The sequence below is a fragment of the Lathamus discolor genome, assembly GCF_037157495.1.
Source record: "Lathamus discolor isolate bLatDis1 chromosome W unlocalized genomic scaffold, bLatDis1.hap1 SUPER_W_unloc_1, whole genome shotgun sequence".
NCBI lineage: Eukaryota > Metazoa > Chordata > Aves > Psittaciformes > Psittacidae > Lathamus > Lathamus discolor.
Window position 1 is genome coordinate 479523 of NW_027069096.1, and position 17424 is coordinate 496946.

General features: G+C 44.6%; 1 non-coding gene across 1 annotated transcript; it reads right to left on the minus strand.

Annotated features, from left to right (window-relative positions):
- Positions 1 to 3952: 3952 nt before the first annotated feature.
- Positions 3953 to 4111, minus strand: LOC136006187 (U1 spliceosomal RNA). Its single transcript, XR_010609003.1, has one exon. It is a non-coding gene; the product is annotated as a U1 spliceosomal RNA (small nuclear RNA).
- Positions 4112 to 17424: the final 13313 nt, after the last annotated feature.

Consider the following 17424-nt stretch of genomic DNA (forward strand, 5'->3'; position numbering starts at 1 on the left):
AGATGCTCCAGGCCCCTGATCATCCTTGTGGCCCTCTGCTGGACCCTCTCCAGTAGTTCCTTGTCTGTCTTGTACTGAGGAGCCCAGAACTGGACACAGTATTCCAGATAGGGCCTCACTAGGGTTGAGTAGAGGCGGAGGATCACCTCCCTCAACCTGCTGGCCGCACTCCTCCTGGTGCATCCCAGGATACTGTTGTCCCTCCTGGCTGCAAGGGCACACTACTGGCTCATGGTCAACTTGTCATCCACCAATACATCCAGGTCCTTCTCAGCTGAACTGCTCTCTAGTAGGTCAGCCCCCAACCTGTACTGGCAATTGGGGTTCTTCCTCCCCAGGTGCAGTACCCTACATTTGCCCTTGTTGAACCTCATGAGGTTTCTCTCTGCCCAGTTCTCCATCCTGTCAAGGTCCTGCTGAATGGAAGCACAGCCTTCAGGTGTATCAGCCACTCCCCCATCTTTGTATCATCAGCAAACTTGCTGAGGGTACTCTTTAGCCCTCCATCCAGGTAATTGATAAAAAAGTTGCATAAGACCGGACCCAGTACTGATCCCTGGGGAACACCACTGACTACAGGACTCCAACTGGATTCTACTCTGCCAATCACGATCCTCTGAACTCTGCCATTCAGTCAGTTCTCAATCCACCTCACTGTCTGTTCATCTAACCCACATTTCCTAAGCTTACCTATGAGGATATTATGGGAGACAGTGTCAAAAGCCTTGCTGAAGTCAAAGTATAGAACATCCACTGCTCTCCCCTCATCGATCCATCTTGCCATGTCATCATAAAAAGCTATTAGATTGTTCAAGCAAGATTTACCCTTGGTGAATCCATGCTGACTACTCCTGATGACCTTCTATTCTTCTTCATGCTTGGTGATGACTTCCAGAATGACCTGTTCCATCACCTTTCCAGGGATGGAGGTGAGGCTGACTGGCGAATCATGCACCTGTGATGTGAATCACTGGCCAGTAGTTTCCTGGGTCCTCATACCTGCCCTTTTTGTAGATGGGAGTAACACTGGACTTCCTCCAATCATCAGGCACCTCTTCTGTTCTCCATGATTTTTCAGAAATGATCGAGAGCAGCAGAGCAACAACATCTGCCAGCTCCTTCAGTACTCTTGAGTGCATCTGTTCTGCTGATAGGCAGGGTACACCACAAAGTGACCACACACTAGCTGTATAATATGCAGAGTTTATTAAACAAGCACACTAAAGCAAATAAACACTCTAAAGCAAGCACACTAATGTGAATTAGGTAAATACATATATATAGCGAATAAGTACAATAAAACAAATCAGAGATAAAGATATATAAGAAAAGTACCAGAGAGAGTTAGCAATGCATTAAATAATTACCATATAGAAAGAACAGAGAATAAGAAGAAATATATCACCAATTACCACTGAATCATCATCAGGCCCACACTTCCAGCTGGGAAGCCCCGCTGCAGCTGATACCAGGAGTCTCAGGTAATTGGGAAAATTTCTATGTGGTGAGTCCACCCATAGGCGAGGCTTCTCCCATGGCCACAAGAGGGTCCCGCTTTTATACCTTTATCAAAACAACTGGCTTTATGCCAAATCTCTAATTGTTTACTTGTACAGTTTTTCATGATCTCACCATTGTCCACTCTGAGAGCATTGGCCAGGCGCCCTAGCGCAGACAAGTACAAAGGTCATAGAACAGCTTCACACCTATATTTTCCTGCCTTTTACCAACAAGCAGTCATGATGAACATAAACATATATAGTCTGCCGAATACACTGTGGCAAACAACATCCTTTGCTATATCTCTCAGTCATGAGAGGGAATCAACTCTTAGGTAGGTTCCCATCCATTACAGCAGCCCATCAGGGCCCATGGATTTATGGGTGTTAAGTCTATCTAGCCTATCCCTAACCCAACTCTTTATAACCAGGGAAGCTTTCCTTTCTCTGGCCATCATCTCTAACCTCTGAGGTTTGGGACTCCTGAGGGCCATTCTTAGGGGTAAAGACTGACACAAATAAGTCATTCAGTAATTCTGCCTTCTCTGTGTCTTCTGTTGCCAGGACACCCATCTGATTCAGCAGCGGCTCCACAGTTTCCCTAATCTTCCTTTTGCTGCTGATATATTTGTAGAAGCCCTTCTTTTTGTCCTTTATGTCCTTTGCCAGATTCAGTTCTAAGTGGCCCTTGGCCTTCCTTGTCTCATCCTGCATACACTGGTGATGTTCCTATAGTCCTCCCACTTGGCCTGGCCCTTTTTCCACCTCCATAAATTTCCTTCTTGAGTTTAAGATTGTCCTGGCTTCAGCAGTAGCAGTCATTTTTTCTCCTTCTTAGTAGCTGGTGCAGTGCTGTGTTTTTGACTTTCAGCCTGGGAACAGCGCTGATAACACCGATGGTTTTAGTTACTGCTCAAATGTTTAGTCTGACCAAGGATTTTCTGAGTCTCATGCTCTGCCAGGGAGGAGGGAAAGTCAGTAGGAAGCAGAGACAGGACACCTGACCCAAACTAGCCAAAGATGTATTCCATACCACAGCACATCATGCCCAGGATGTAAAACTGGGGACAGTTACCTGGAAGGGTTAGATCACTGCTGGGGTTGGGCTGGGTATTATTGGTTTGTATTCTCTTCCCTTGTTATTTCCCTTATCATTATTATTATTGGTGGTAGCAGTAGTGATTTGTGTTACACCTTAGTTACTAAACTGTTCTTATCTCAACCCGTGGGAGTTACATTCTTTCTATTCTCCTTCTCATCCCTCTGGGAGCAGGGGGAAGAAAGGGTGGGGGGAGTAGACTGCGTGGTTCTGATTTATGGCCTGGGCTTAAACCATGACAGTTCTTTTTGTTGCCCAATGTGGGGCTCAAAGGGTTGAGATAACGACAGATCTGACCGGAATGTGTCTAATCGTATTTGTGATAAGCATTCATTGTTTCGGATTAATAGTCACTCATCACAATGCTGATTTATTGACTCTCAAAGTTGTTGTTTTTGATCTCACAAGATCAAAACCAACAAGATTTGCTGGGAGCTCCCTGCTCATCCATGCAGGCCTCCTGCCCCTTTTCCTGATTTCTTCACCATGGGGATACACTGGTCTTAGGAATGGAGGAAGTGGTGCTTAAATACTGACCAGCTTTCTTGGACTCCCTTCTTTTCTAGAGCCCTATCCCATGGGATCCCTCTAAGTAGGTCTTTGAAGATGCTGAAGTTAGCTCTCCAGAAGTTTAGGGTTCTAGTTCTCCTTACTGTTTTGCTTCCCTCATGTAGGATCCTGAGTTCCACCATCTCATGATCACTACAGCCAAGGCTGCCCCCAACCTTTATTTCATCAACCAGTCCTTCCTGGCTTGCAAGTACAAGGTCCAGCAACACACCTTTCCTTGTTGGCTCCTCAACCACTTGTAACAAAAAGTTATCTTCAGTGATCAGCAGGAATTTCCTGGACTGTGCACACTGGACCGTGTTATCCCTCCAATAAATATCTGGGTGATTGAAGACCCCCAGGAGTACAAGGGCCTGTGACAACAAGGCTACTTCCAGCTGCCCATAGAAGGCCTCATCAAGTTCCTCCTGATCAGGTGGCCTATAGTAAACACCCACAACAGTCCACCCATATTAGCCAGTCCCTTAATTCTCACCCATAGACTCTACTTATTCATCTGTCCCTGTGTAGAGCTCGATACATTTCAGTTGCCCTTTCACATAAAGAGCAACTCCACCACCTCACCTCTCTAACCCATCCTTTCTAAAAAGTACAGAGCCATCCATGACAACATTCCAGTCCTGTGAGCTATCCCACCATGTCTCAGTAATTGTGATGAGATTGTGACCCTGAGACCCCACATAGATTTCCAGTTCATCCTGTTTATTTCCCATGCTACACGTTTGTATACAGGCATTTCAGAGAAGTAATTTCACATCTAGGTTCCCTAGAAGGGGTGAATTAACAGGGGAGAGTGCGAACACAGTCCCCCACTACCACAAATTATGTAGTCAAGTTTCCCACATTTGGGGAAATTGCAGGGGTCAGCACACCCGGAATGCAAGGGCCTTGCCTTGGGAAAGCAACCTGCCTGATCCTGTTGTCTCCCCTGCCACATTTGTGACCATTTGAGGAAGCTGAACATACACATATCTATGGGACCTGATGAGATCCATACCAGAGTCCTGAGGGAATTGGCTGATGCAGTTGCCAAGCCACTCTCCATGATACTTGAGAAATCATGGTGGTCAGGCGAGGTCCCTGGGTAGAAAGGAGGACCTTGAGAACCCTGGGAAGTACCAATCTGTCAGCCTCACCTGTGTGACAGGGAAGACCATGGAACAGATCCTTCTAGGATCCGTGCTAAGGCACATAGTGGACAGGGAGGTGATTTGAGACAGCCAGCATGGCTTCGCCAAGGGCAAGTCCTGCCTCATCAACCTAGTGGCCTTCTATGATGGAGTTACTGCATCAGCAAAGGAAGGACTACAGATGTTGTCTATCCGGCCTTCTGTAAAGCCTTTGGCATGGTCCCCCACAACATACTTCTCTCTAAATTGGAGATTTGGAGTGTGGACTGTTCAGTGGATGAGAAATTGGCTGGATGGTCACATCCAGAGGGCAGTGGTTGACACACCTGAGGGACAGGAAGCTATCCAGCTATCCAGTGGGACTTGGACAGGCTCGAGAGGTGGGCCCATGTGAACCTCATGAGGTTCAATGGGTTCAAGTGCAGGCTGGGGGATGAAGGGATTGACAGTACCCATGAGGAGAAGGACTTGTGGGTACTGGTGGATGAGAGATTGAATATGAGCTGGCAATGTGCACCTACAGCCCAGAAGGCCAATCGTATCGTGGCCAACAGGTCAAGGAAGGTGATTCTGCACCTCTGCTCTGGTGAGAGCCCACCTGGAGTGCTGCATCCAGCTCTGTAGTCCTTAGTACAGGATCTTTCCTGTTGGAAAGATGCAGATGGACCTGTTGGAGAAGGTCCAGAGGAGGGTCACAAAAATGATCAGATGAGGAATGGCTGAGTCGGGCTTGTTCAGACTGGAGAAGACTCCAGGGAGACCTTATTGCGGACTTTCAGTTCTTAAAGGGGTCTCTAAGAAAGATGGGATAAGACTTTTTAGCAGGGCCTGTTGCGATATGACAAGGGGTAATGGCTTTAAACTAAAAGAGGGGAGATTCAGACTGGATGTGAGGAAGAAATTCTTTACAATGAGGGTGGTAAAACACTGGAACGAGTTAGCCAGAGGAGTGGTAGATGCACTGAACCTGAAGACATTCAAGGCCAAGCTGGATGTGGTTCTGGGCAACCTGATCTAATTGAAGATGTCCCTGGCCATTGCAGAGGGGTTGTACTAAAAGACCTTTGAAGGTCCCTTCCAACCCAAACTATTGTATGTTTCTATGATTCCATGATAACTTGCCACTTTTTCCTGGTGTTCTTGCATGGTTTAGGGTTAGTAGACCAGGTCCTTTGCTTGTAGGCACATGTGAGTCCTCTTCAACTCTGAGGGCGCTGAAACTATTTTTCAATTGCAAGGCCTTAGGTGGGGCAGGAGGCTTCCTCTTGGTGCCAGAAGTCACCAGCTTCCATCATAGAATCATAGAATGGTTAGGGTTGGAAGGGACCTTCTCTAGGGGTTGAACTTACTATTTTACTGGGGCTGTACACTGACTGCATCTCTGCTGCAAATAGAGTGTGAGGCTCTTCAAGGTGCTCAATCTCAGAGAAAATCCTGTCTTCCTTCTCCATCTTCTCTAATGCTGTGCAGCCTGCTCACTTCCTCCCATGGATTGTAGTTTCTTGGAATAGAGCACAGGGAAGAAATATGGATATATGTTGTGGTTTAAACCCAACCAGCAACTAGAGTATGACACAGCTGCTTGCTCCCCTTCCCCCCTCCCTTTGTGGGATGGGGAGGAGAATCAAAAAAATGTAAAAGCCGCAGGTTGAGATAAGAACAGCATGCTAACTAAAATAAAGTACAATATAATCCTAATCCTAATATTATTTCTAATAAGGGGAATAACAAGGAGAGAGATATGAAACTAAAGGGGAAAGAAAAAAATCCTCAAACAATAAACAACAGTGGTGCCTATTAAAGTTGCTCACCCCCCCCAATGACTGATATCCAACCCATCCCCGAGCAGCAATTTGGTCCCTTCCGGGTAACTCCCCCCAGTTTATATACAGAGTATGACATGGCTTTTGGAGTCGGGGATACAGAGGATCTGAGGCCTACTATATCCCAACTGAAAAAGAGGTACTGGAAGCCTATGAAGGGGTTCAAACTGCTTCAGAAATGATTGGCAATGAAGCACAGCTCCTCCTGGCACCCCAGCTGACTGTGCTGGGCTGGATGTTCAATGGCAGGGTCTCCTCTACACATCATGCAACCGATGCTACATGGAGTGAGTGGGCAGCACTAATTACACAACAAGCTTGAATCGGAAATCCCAGTCATCCAGGATTTCTAGAAGTCATCATGGACTGTCCAATGGGCAAAGAATTTGGAATGTCACCAGAGGAGGAGGCGATGCATGCTGAAGAGGCCCCACCATATAAGAAACTGTCAGAAAGTGAAAAGCAAAATGCCTTCTTTACTAATGGTTTCTGCCATATTGTGGGAAAGCATCAGAGATTGAAGGCAGCTCTGTGGAGTCCCCTATGACAACCTGCAGAAGCTGCTGAAGGAGAGGGTGAATAGAATCACTTTGCAGAGGTGAAAGCCATCCAGCTGGCCTTGGACATTGCCAGGTGAGAAAGATGGCCAGTACTTTATACTGTCTCATGGATGATGGCAAATGACCTGTGAGGGTGGTTGCAACAAAGGAAGCAGAGCAACTGGCAAGGCAGAGGTAAACCCATGTGGGCACAGAACACTGTGGCAAGATATCACTGCTCGGGTGCAGAATGTGGTTGTGAAGGTACGCCAGCAAGCTGACTTGCAGGAAGAGTTGCAGTCTGTATTTCAAGAAAACACTAGGCTAACTTTGTTGATGGAGGGTAAAGTTACAAAACATCTGCGTTTTCTTGAGGAGGTGAAAAAAAAGGCATCTGACTTAAAAGGAGAACTAGAAAAAGCATTGAAAGAGAATGTACTTTTACAAAAACAAGTAAATGAGCTATCAGAATTTCAGTCTCTACCAAATACTGTTGAGATACAGCAGGAAGAGATTCTTGAGAAATGTGAAGTGCTACGCTTATTAAAATTGGAAAGAGAAAATCTGCTTTCTGATGTAGTTGATAATGAAATTAGACTTAAACATATGACTGAAGAAATTGGAAACTCAAAAGATGATCTAGCAGCTGCACAACTTAAATATATAGTCTGATCAGAATGCATAGCACTTAAACAGTTCCATGAAGAATTAGAGCAAAAATATGTAGCTGCATCAGAAAACAATAAATACATGAAACTCCAAATAGATACTCTAAAGAAGTGCAATAGTCTAAAGCAACTTTGGATGAAGTGAAATTAGAGCTCTCTAGTAAAATGAAAGAACTGGAAGAAAAGACATCAGAGCACAAACAACTTCTTGAGGTAAAAGAAGATTTTATTCAGACTCAGCAGAAGTTGAATGAAATGGAGCAATTAAAAGAGCAAGAAAAGATTATGGAGTTGAAATTGGAAGCTAAGGATTCAGAGATCCAGGCAGTTCTTCAGCAGCTTACTGAATGTCAGGAAGAAATAAAAGTTCTAACCCAGGAAAGAGATGACCTGAAGCAAAAAGAGGAGTCTCTCCAAGCTGAGGCACACCAATCCAAAGAGGATATCAAGGACACTGTTTCAATGAACATTCTGGCACATAAAGAACTAGTTGTGAAAGCAGTGTGTGTGTGTGTGTTTAGACTCTTTCTTTACAGATGTCGCAACACCATGTAGATGCTCATGTACCCAAGAATCAGGCCACTGAGGAACATCAGAACAACCATGTTGTGGTTTAAAAAGTAATCTTCAAAACTTTTCACAATCTACTCCCACTCATCTGACTGATCTGACCGTGATTGTATTACCTCACAACAACCAAATACAATTACAGTCTGTTAGCATGCCATGCTTTTCTAATGCAAACATAAGGAAATATTTGTAAAACTAATCAATCAAAGAGTTTTGAATGGCTTCCATTTAAAAAAAAATATCTCTATCCTTAGCTGTAACTGAAGACCACTGTTAGCATTTGAGACCATTTACTGACTTATTTCCTGTGAGTTGAGAGATGAACAACTAGAAAAACTGAAGGAAAGCAGAACAACTTATATGATACTGCACAATGACAGCACATTTCAGGCCTGCTATGAGCCATAATATCTGGACTGTTGACATAAATTTTATTTGAGATGTATATCATGTATTTAGGTAACACTCCAGGACAATAATTCAGCCTTGTTTTATTATGACTATTACTAAAGGTGAAATAAGCCAGTTAATTTGCATCTGTAAGGAAAAGATGTATTTTGGTTCAGGCCTGCCTCTTGTCCTAAATGTATTTTATGCTTTATTTAAAAAGCCAGTGCTGAGAAGGAAATTAGCATAAAAGAGTATATTCCTACTCCCTGTAGGGAAGCTGCTCAGCATTTGAGCAGCTGGCCAAGAAGTTGTGTGTGTGTACCTTACCATAACATATATTAATTTTAGAGTAGACCAGAGTTTGACAGCATCCAGGTTTCAGCTGCGATAGAGTTAATTTTCTTCGTAGTAGATGCTACAGTGCTGTGTTTTTGCTTTAGTCTGAGAATAATGCTGATAATACATCAATGTTTTAGTTATTTTTAAGTAGTGCTTACCCTGATCAAGGACTTTTCAGTCTCTCATGCTCTGCCAGAGAGTAAGGGCACAAGAAACCGGGAGGAAGCAGAGACAGGACACCTGACCCAAACTAGCCAAAGGGGTATTCCATACCACAGCATGTCATGCCCAGCATATAAACTGGGGGAAGTTAGCCAGAAGGGGTAGATCACTGCTCAGGGATGGGCTGGGTATGAGTCGGCAGGTGGTGAGTAATTGTACTGTGCACCATTGTTGGGGTTTTTTTCTTCCTCCTTTTAGTTTTATATCTCTATCCTTGTTATTTCCCTTAGTAGCAGTAGTATATTGTACTTTATTTTAGTTGTTAAACTCTTATTTCAATCTATGGGTTTTACATTCCTTTGTTTCTCCTCCCCATCCCACCCAGGGAGAGTAGAAGAAGGGGTTGAGCAAGCAGCTGCATGGTACTTATTTGCCAGCTGGGTTTAAACATGACAGACAGGAATAAAATATGTTTGTAACTCATGGTCTCATTTTATGTCTATTTTCCTATTATTTCAAAGCATGGCTTCTCAGTTTTAATGAGAGACCTGTCCTACAAGGAGGACCGTTTTCATAATTGCCTCATCCTGCAACCACAGCAATGTCAGGAACAGGTTTTTGTAAACCTGGAATGCTGTAAATAGCCAGTCTTCCACACTGTGCTGTCCAACAGGCTGGCTGTTATATGAAATTAATATGATCACAGCAATGCTGTCTGTCTGATTGATAGAGTGTTGGAGCCAAAGGTTATTGGCATGAGTAGTGGGAATATTGGGATCCGGAGGGCTTAAAGATATGCATCACCCAAGTGCAGGGTACTCCTGTTTGTAGGCTGTGCAACCTAGAGGTTGTCAAAATGGAAGCCAAAAAGCTAAATAAATGTTGTCTCTGTACCCTCTATTGACCCATGCCCCAACCTCATTTAGAAGAATCCTACAGCAAAGACCTTGTTCATAGTTTATTTTTTGTTATGGTTTGAAAATGTCAGCACTGAAATATTTAAGTCTTTCTCCACACATTGAAAACAGCACGTTTAGTCATCACCATGGAAATAAGAGACAGATTGGCATGCCAGCCTGTGACAGGGCAGCTGAGCATTGCACCTCTAGAACTACGGAGCCCCGCAAGTGAGTGGTGGCACACTAGGAATGGATATCTGGGCCCCAAAGCATCCCTTCATGGGATCAGAGCATGTGCAGAGAGCCTGTTTTCATGCTTGCAATGGGTTTTCCAGCACCTGGCTGAGTGGCAGCTGAGTCCTGCGGAAGTGGCTTCCCAGCTGTGCTGCCTTCCTGATAAGCTTGTGTTGGAGATGGCTCAGGGCATCCCGGAACTCTCTTCTAGTTTATTCCAGCACCAGGATCACCTCACACATGTACATGTTATTGTTAAGTATATATGCAGTGTTCTAAGGCTGCATTTCATAGACTTATGATTTGGAACACATATATTTTCTTTTTATAGACTGTATGGCCCCTTTCCCCAAAGTTGGTGATAGTGAGGGGGACAGGCTGTGTGTCGTGGCTTAAACAAAGCCAGCCATAAACCGTACAGCCCATCCGCTCACTCCCCCCTTCTTGCCCTCCCCCTGCTCCTGGAGGGACAGAGAGGAGAATCGAAAAGAATGCAACTCCCACGGGTTGAGATAAGAATAGTTTAGTAACTAAGGTATAACACAAACCAGTACTGCTACCACCAATAATAATAATGATAAAGGAAATAACAAGAGGAAAGAATACAACACCTCAGCACCAGCCAACTGATAATTCACCCCACTCCCCTGTCCTGGATTAAACAATAGCAGTCATTTTTCTCCTTCTTAGTAGCTAGTGCAGTGCTGTGTTTTGATTTTTTGGCCTGGGAACAGTGCTGATAATGCCAATGTTTTTAGTTGCTGCTCAAAGGTTTGGTCTGGCCAAGGACTTTCTGAGCCTCATGCTCTGCCAGGGAGGAGGGGAAGCCGGGAAGAAGCAGAGACAGGACACCTGACCCAAGCTAGCCAAAAAGGTATTCCATACCACAGCACGTCATGCCCAGGATATAACGGGGAGTTACCCAGAAGGGCTGGGACTGCAGGGTTGGAGGAGGTATCGATCGGTGCTCGGCTGGGGGGAGTGGGGCGAGTTATTGGTTGGCGGGTGTTGAGGTGTTGTATTCTTTCCTCTTGTTATTTCCTTTATCATTATTATTATTGGTGGTAGCAGTAGTGGTTTGTGTTATACCTTAGTTACTAAACTGTTCTTATCTCAGCCCGTGGGAGTTGCATTCGTTTCAATTCTCCTCTCCGTCCCTCCGGGAGCAGGGGGAGGGCAAGAAAGGGGGGGAGTGAGTGGACGAGCTGTGTGGATCGGTTTAAACCATGACATCCCCCCAGCCAAGCACCGACCGATACCTCGTCCAACCCTGCAGTCCTCCCAGCCCTTCCGGGTTAACTCTCGGTTACATCCTGGGCATGATGTGCTGTGGTATGGAATACCTCTTTGGCTAGTTTGGGTCAGGTGTCCTGTCTCTGCTTCCTCCCAGCTTTCCCTCCTACCTGGCAGAGCATGAGGCTCAGAAAGTCCTTGGCCAGACCAAATATTTGAGCAGCAACTAAAAACATCGGCGTTATCAGCACTGTTCCCAGGCCAAAAAATCAAAACACAGTGCTGCACCAGCTACTAAGAAGGAGAAAAATGACTGCTACTGCTGAACCCAAGGACACTGTGTCATTTCTCTCCACTGCTGTTAATGGCAGCAATCCTTTTTACATTCTTTAGTAATGGAGATAAGGTAGTTTCTAAGTAAATAGGCAGCCAGTTTGGAATGTGCATGTGGTCAAGCATGGAGCCTGAGGTTGGTTCACACCTGAATATATCCCGAAGTCTGGATTATTTATCCAGCAGCATTCACTGTTATGTGCGCTCTACAGCACTCATCCAAGCACAATGATAAATAGCTTTTTCCCAGATGACTCTTAATACTATGTCTTCTTATCCAGTAAATGCACTATGTTCCAAATATAGATATATTAGCATATTCTTTTTGAACAAAGTGCTAATGAATGACATATAGGCACATTGATTCTTTTCATTATATGCACTCCGCTGTACAGGAAAACCTGTCTCCATGTGGTACAGGCCCCTTCCTGTTGTTACCGTGAAGTTCACTTTTGACCTTCATTTTGTGTTCTGTTAACAGTTATTTGGCACACCAAGCACCACAATATGGTTCTTTAAAAAGAACTTGGAAAAGGAGCCTTTGGGAAAGACTTTCTGGCTGAATGATATAATCTTTGTCCCGAGCAGCACAAGATCTTGGTGGCAGTGAAGGTAAAAGAGCCTAGGGTTTCCATTATTAATTCGTGGTTGCAGCTAATGCTATTTTATTTGTAAATGATCATGTTTGCCTATTCCATAAAACCCATGTAACTCCTCTAATATATGTGAAGGGGTTCACAAGGCTAATGGAGCATTGAGAGAACATGAGATTTGATCTTGTTGTGGAAGAGGAAGAAACTAATAGTGTCACAAAGGGGCAAAGTCTTTTAGGATCTAAGACATTTAATAACATTTAAGTAATTAAAAATATATGACATTTGTGTGTCTAAGAAAATAAGCTATAATCAGATAAGTGAATAGGCTATGTGTATAGCTGCTAGTCAAAGAAGGCCTATTTTTCCATTAACTGTTCAATGCTTTTAGTCAAACTTCAAAACTGTCTGTGGGTAACTGTCATTAATATGGCTGCCAGGAATGTTTTAAAAAAAACCCTCATAGATAGTCTTGTCATGTGCTGTTAAACACTGTTGATATGTGGATAGAATCCCTAAAGGTAGATATAGACAGGAGAAAGCAAGAGAAAGGAGATGACAAAACTAGAAATGCTGGAATTTTATACTAGATTTGGTGAAGCTACTGATGCAGAGGGTTAACCAATATACAGGGGGGTTGGAGGAATTCACTTGCTTAAACAAAAGTATTGTCTGTTGTAAACACCTATCATGCCTACTAAGCAGAACAAACGCACAAACTGCTGATAAGGGGAGGAGACAGAGGCCTGGTTCTATTGATAAGCAACTATTGATAAGGAAAAGCAGATGTCTGAGTCTATTGATAAGGGGGAGAAGAAGATGGTTTATGGCAGGATACCGAGCAAACCCTAAAGCTATGCGCGAAGATTAAAAAGTGAAAACTTGAAGAAGAGAAAGACTCATTTACTTCATCTTGAGAACCCCTGCCCACAGGAGGAAGACTCATTTACTTCATCTTGAGACCCCTGCCCATGACCAGAGGGAGAACCTTCTAGCTCGTTATAATACGAAGTGGGGATAGATACTAAATATGTATAGGCATATCGAGTAATCTAATGCATATATATACCATAAGAGAATAAATGTAAAGGAAAAACGACCCTGGGTGTGCATACTTTGGAGGAACTATCCCCATGCACCTCAGAGCTGAATAAAAAGCATACCTACTTTACAACTTTAACGAGTTGTGGAGCCATGAAATCCTGGCGGACTTCCGGGAAATTAGAAAGGAAAACTGAGAAAGGGTTTATAAAAGGTATCAAAGAAAATTTGAGAAGATGTGGTTACAAAGGAGAAAATAAAATGGGAATACAACAGTTAATGTCTCTCTTTTTGGGACAATCCACGGGGGGATATTAGGAAAAACTTCGTAACCTGACATATGAGTGCATAATAAATTTTGAACAGTGGAACCTGCTGTGGATACTAGGGCAGCGTAAATTTTGCTGGAACTGAAACTATGATCTAACGACAGGGGAGTTGATCTGCAGAACCCAGAGATACTATCTTACTGAATCCCCTGAGAATATCATAAAACTTGTGTGTAGGTGCTCTCATATTTTTAAGTGCATTTGCAGAGCACTGGGAAAGAGAAGCTATAGAGATTTGTAAGAGATTGTTTGAAATGGGAGCCGGTCAGAACAAGGGAATTCTGAAGAAAAGCCCATTGGGTTACATTTTGGCACATTGGAAAGAACTGGGAGGTTCTTCTGGGGGCTCGGTAAACAAGAAAACGTTGGTAAAATATTGTAACCAATGGTGGCCTTTATATACTTTGGAAAATCAGGAAAAATGGCCTAAAAATGGAACTCTGAATTCTAATACATTTTTTAAAATTTATGTTGGTTTTGAGGTGGCCAGGAAAATGCGATGAAGTAATGTATGCAGATATGTTTCACTTTAAGAAAGCACCCGGAGTGGCAGACAGAATGTGAAATTAATATAACTCTGCCAGATCCCTAATTTTGGTTTTGGAAAAGGACAGGGAAAACCAGAAAGCTAAGCTGGAGAGATGTTGTTCAGCCTGTGATATTGGGACAGTCATCAAGAAATTTATGTATCACAGGTACCCCCGAGAGGAGCACCCTCTGCCTCTGTCCTATCAGGTATTGATAAGGAGGAGGAAATTGCTATCACTGTGTCCTGGGTTGAGCAGCAGCAGTCATTTTTCTCCTTCTTAGGAGCTAGTACAGTGCTGTGTTTTGATCTTTTGGCCTTGGAACACTGGTGATAACGCCGATGTTTTCAGTTGCTGCTCGAATGTTTGGTCTGGCCAAGGACTTTCTGAGCCCCATGCTCTGCCAGGGAGGAGGGGAGGCCGGGAGGAAGCAGAGACAGGACACCTGACCCAAACTGACCAAAGAGGTATTCCATACCACAGCACGTCATGCCCAGGATGTAACTTGGAGTGACCCGGAAGGGGTAGAGGGACTGCAGGGTTGGAGGAGGTATCGGTCAGTGCTTGGCTGGGGGGAGTGGGGCGAGTTATTGGACGGCTGGTGTTGAGGTGTTGTATTCTTTCCTCTTGTTATTTCCTTTAGCACTATTATTATTAGTGGCAGCAGCAGTGATTTGTGTTATACCTTAGTTACTGGGCTGTTCTTATCTCGACCCGTGGGAGTTGCATTTTTTTTGATTCTCCTCTTCGTCCCTCCAGAAGCAGGGGGAGGGAAAGAAGGGGGGGGAGTGAGCAAACGAGGTTTCTGGTTGGGTTTAAACCACGACACACTGGCAACAAGCAGCACATTCACATTCAGAGTTAAGAAGGGGTCAAACCAGAAGTACTGTTGCAGAGTCAGGCATCTGTAACCCCTGCAGAGCAGGGTGAGCACCTGTGAAAAATAATAAATAAATAAATAAATAAGGGAAAACCAAGGGGGAAAGGAGGGGAGCTCCCACAGTTCCTGTGTTTGAGCATGGGATGGGTGCTGGGGCAGACAAACACACATGTTGACAGACGGGATTGAAGGGTTGATGAATAAATGTGGATGAGAGTGAAGGAGGAAGTATGGTGAGTGTATAGGAATTGGAAATAGGTAGAAAAGAAAAAGCTGGGTCGTGCTACAGCCACGGCTGCGCTGGTTGCTTTGAAACTGGTGGAGGACGAATGTCGGACAGAAGTGGGGGAGTGACCTCCTCTTCTGTGGAACCGGATCAGTGTGAGTGCTATGAGGAGTTTGGACGCTGGGAGTGAGACTGCCCTAGTGGGAGTGCCATGGGGTGGCTCGGGTGACTGAATTGGAACTAGGCTGACGGGGACCAGGGGAATCTTCCCTAGCAGATCCACTGGTTATAATGGAGCTAGGGGACAAAAGAAAGAAAAAAAAGGGAAATGGAATTTTTGGTTGATACGGGCGCAACGTATTTAGTTTTAAACAACGCTTTAATGCCTTTGGGGACGATTATATGATGATAAAAGGGGCAACTGGCCAAGGTGAAAAGGCTTATTTTTGTAAACTACTAAAATATCAATTGGGAAAACAATGGGGCATCCATAAGTTTTTGTATATGCCTAACTCCCCAAAAGCTCTTTTGGGGAGAGATTTGTTAGAACACTTGGGAGCGACCATTACTTTCAAAGGAGGCGAGATCACTTTAAAAGTAAACGACCAACAGTATATAGAGATGTTAAAAGCTTAATTTTGATCACTAATCATGTCAAGGGAGAAGTCAGATTGAAGATATACTGGATCAGGTATTCCCAGGGGTATGGGCTACAAATATACCTGGAAGGGCCAAAATGCACCCCCGATACAGATAAGCTCAAGGAGAGAAAACAGCCAGTCAGGATTAAACAATACCCCCTGCAGAGGGAAGATAGGGAAGGAATTTTTTCCAAATGACTGAGAATTTCCTACAGCTAGGACTGCTAAAAGAGTGCCAATCTGATTTTAACACCCCTATTTTACCTGTTTGTAAACCTTATGGGTAATACCGGGTGGTACAGGACTTATGGGCTGTTAATAAAATAACTACCCTGTAATAGTAAATTCATACAACATCAGAGCTAACTTGATTTACTGTTCTGGATTTGAAGGATGCTTTCTTTTGCCTCCCTCTCCACGAAGCCAGCCAGAAGATCTTTGCATTTGAATGGAAAAGCCCTAAGAGTAGTTGCAAAATCCATCTCATGTGGATGGTGTTGCCTCAGGGATTTAAGAACAGTCTCACCCTGTTTGGAGAACAACTTTCAAAAGTCTTAGAGTCCTCGGAAGCCCCACCGGAAGAAGTTACTGCAGTACATAGATGACATCCTAATAGCTACCCAGACAGAAGAGGCCTGTGTGGCCTGGACAGTATGACAGGATGGTGTAGATTGTGGATCTACCATCATGGACTAATTGTTAAGTCTCTATATAGAATCATAGAATCATAGAATGGTTAGGGTTGGAAAGGACCTCAAGATCATCTAGTTCCAACCCCCCTGCCATAGACAGGGACACCTCTCATTAAACCATCCAACACAAGGCTTCATCCAAACTGGCCTTGAACGCCGCCACGGATGGAGCACTCACAACCTCCCTGGGCAACCGATTCCAGTGTCTCACCACCCTAACAGGAAAGAATTTCCTCCTTATATCCAATCTAAACTTCCCCTGTTTAAGTTTTAACCCATTACCCCTTGTCCTGTCACTACAGTCCCTGAGGAAGAGTCCCTCCCCAGCATCCCTATAGGCCCCTTTCAGGTACTGGAAGGCTGCTATTAGGTCTCCACACAGCCTTCTCTTCTCCAGGCTGAAAAGCCCCAACTTCCTCAGCCTGTCTTCATACGGGAGGTGCTCCAGTCCCCTGATCATCCTCGTGGCCCTCCTCTGGACTTGTTCCAGGAGTTCCATGTCCTTTTTATGTTGAGGACACCAGAACTGCACACAATACTATAGGTGAGGTCTCACAAGAGCAGAGTAGAGGGGCAGGATCACCTCCTTCGACCTGCTGGTCATGCTCCTTTTGATGCAGCCCAGGATACAGTTGGCTTTCTGGGCTGCGAGCACACACTGCCGGCTCATGTTCATTTTCTCATCGACCAGCACCCCCAAGTCCTTCTCTGCAGGGCTGCTCTGTATCTCTTCTTTGCTCAGTCTGTAGCCGTGCCTGGGATTGCTCAGACTCAGGTGTAGGACCCTGCACTTGTCGTGGTTGAACTTCATAAGGTTGGCATCAGCCCACGTCACAAGCGTGTCAAGGTCCCTCTGGATGGCATCCCTTCCCTCTAGCATATCAACCGGACCACACAGCTTGGTGTCATCGGCAAAGTTGCTGAGGGCGCACTCAATCCCACTGTCCATGTCAGTGACGATGATGTTAAACGAGACTGGTCCCAACACCGATCCCTGAGAGACACCA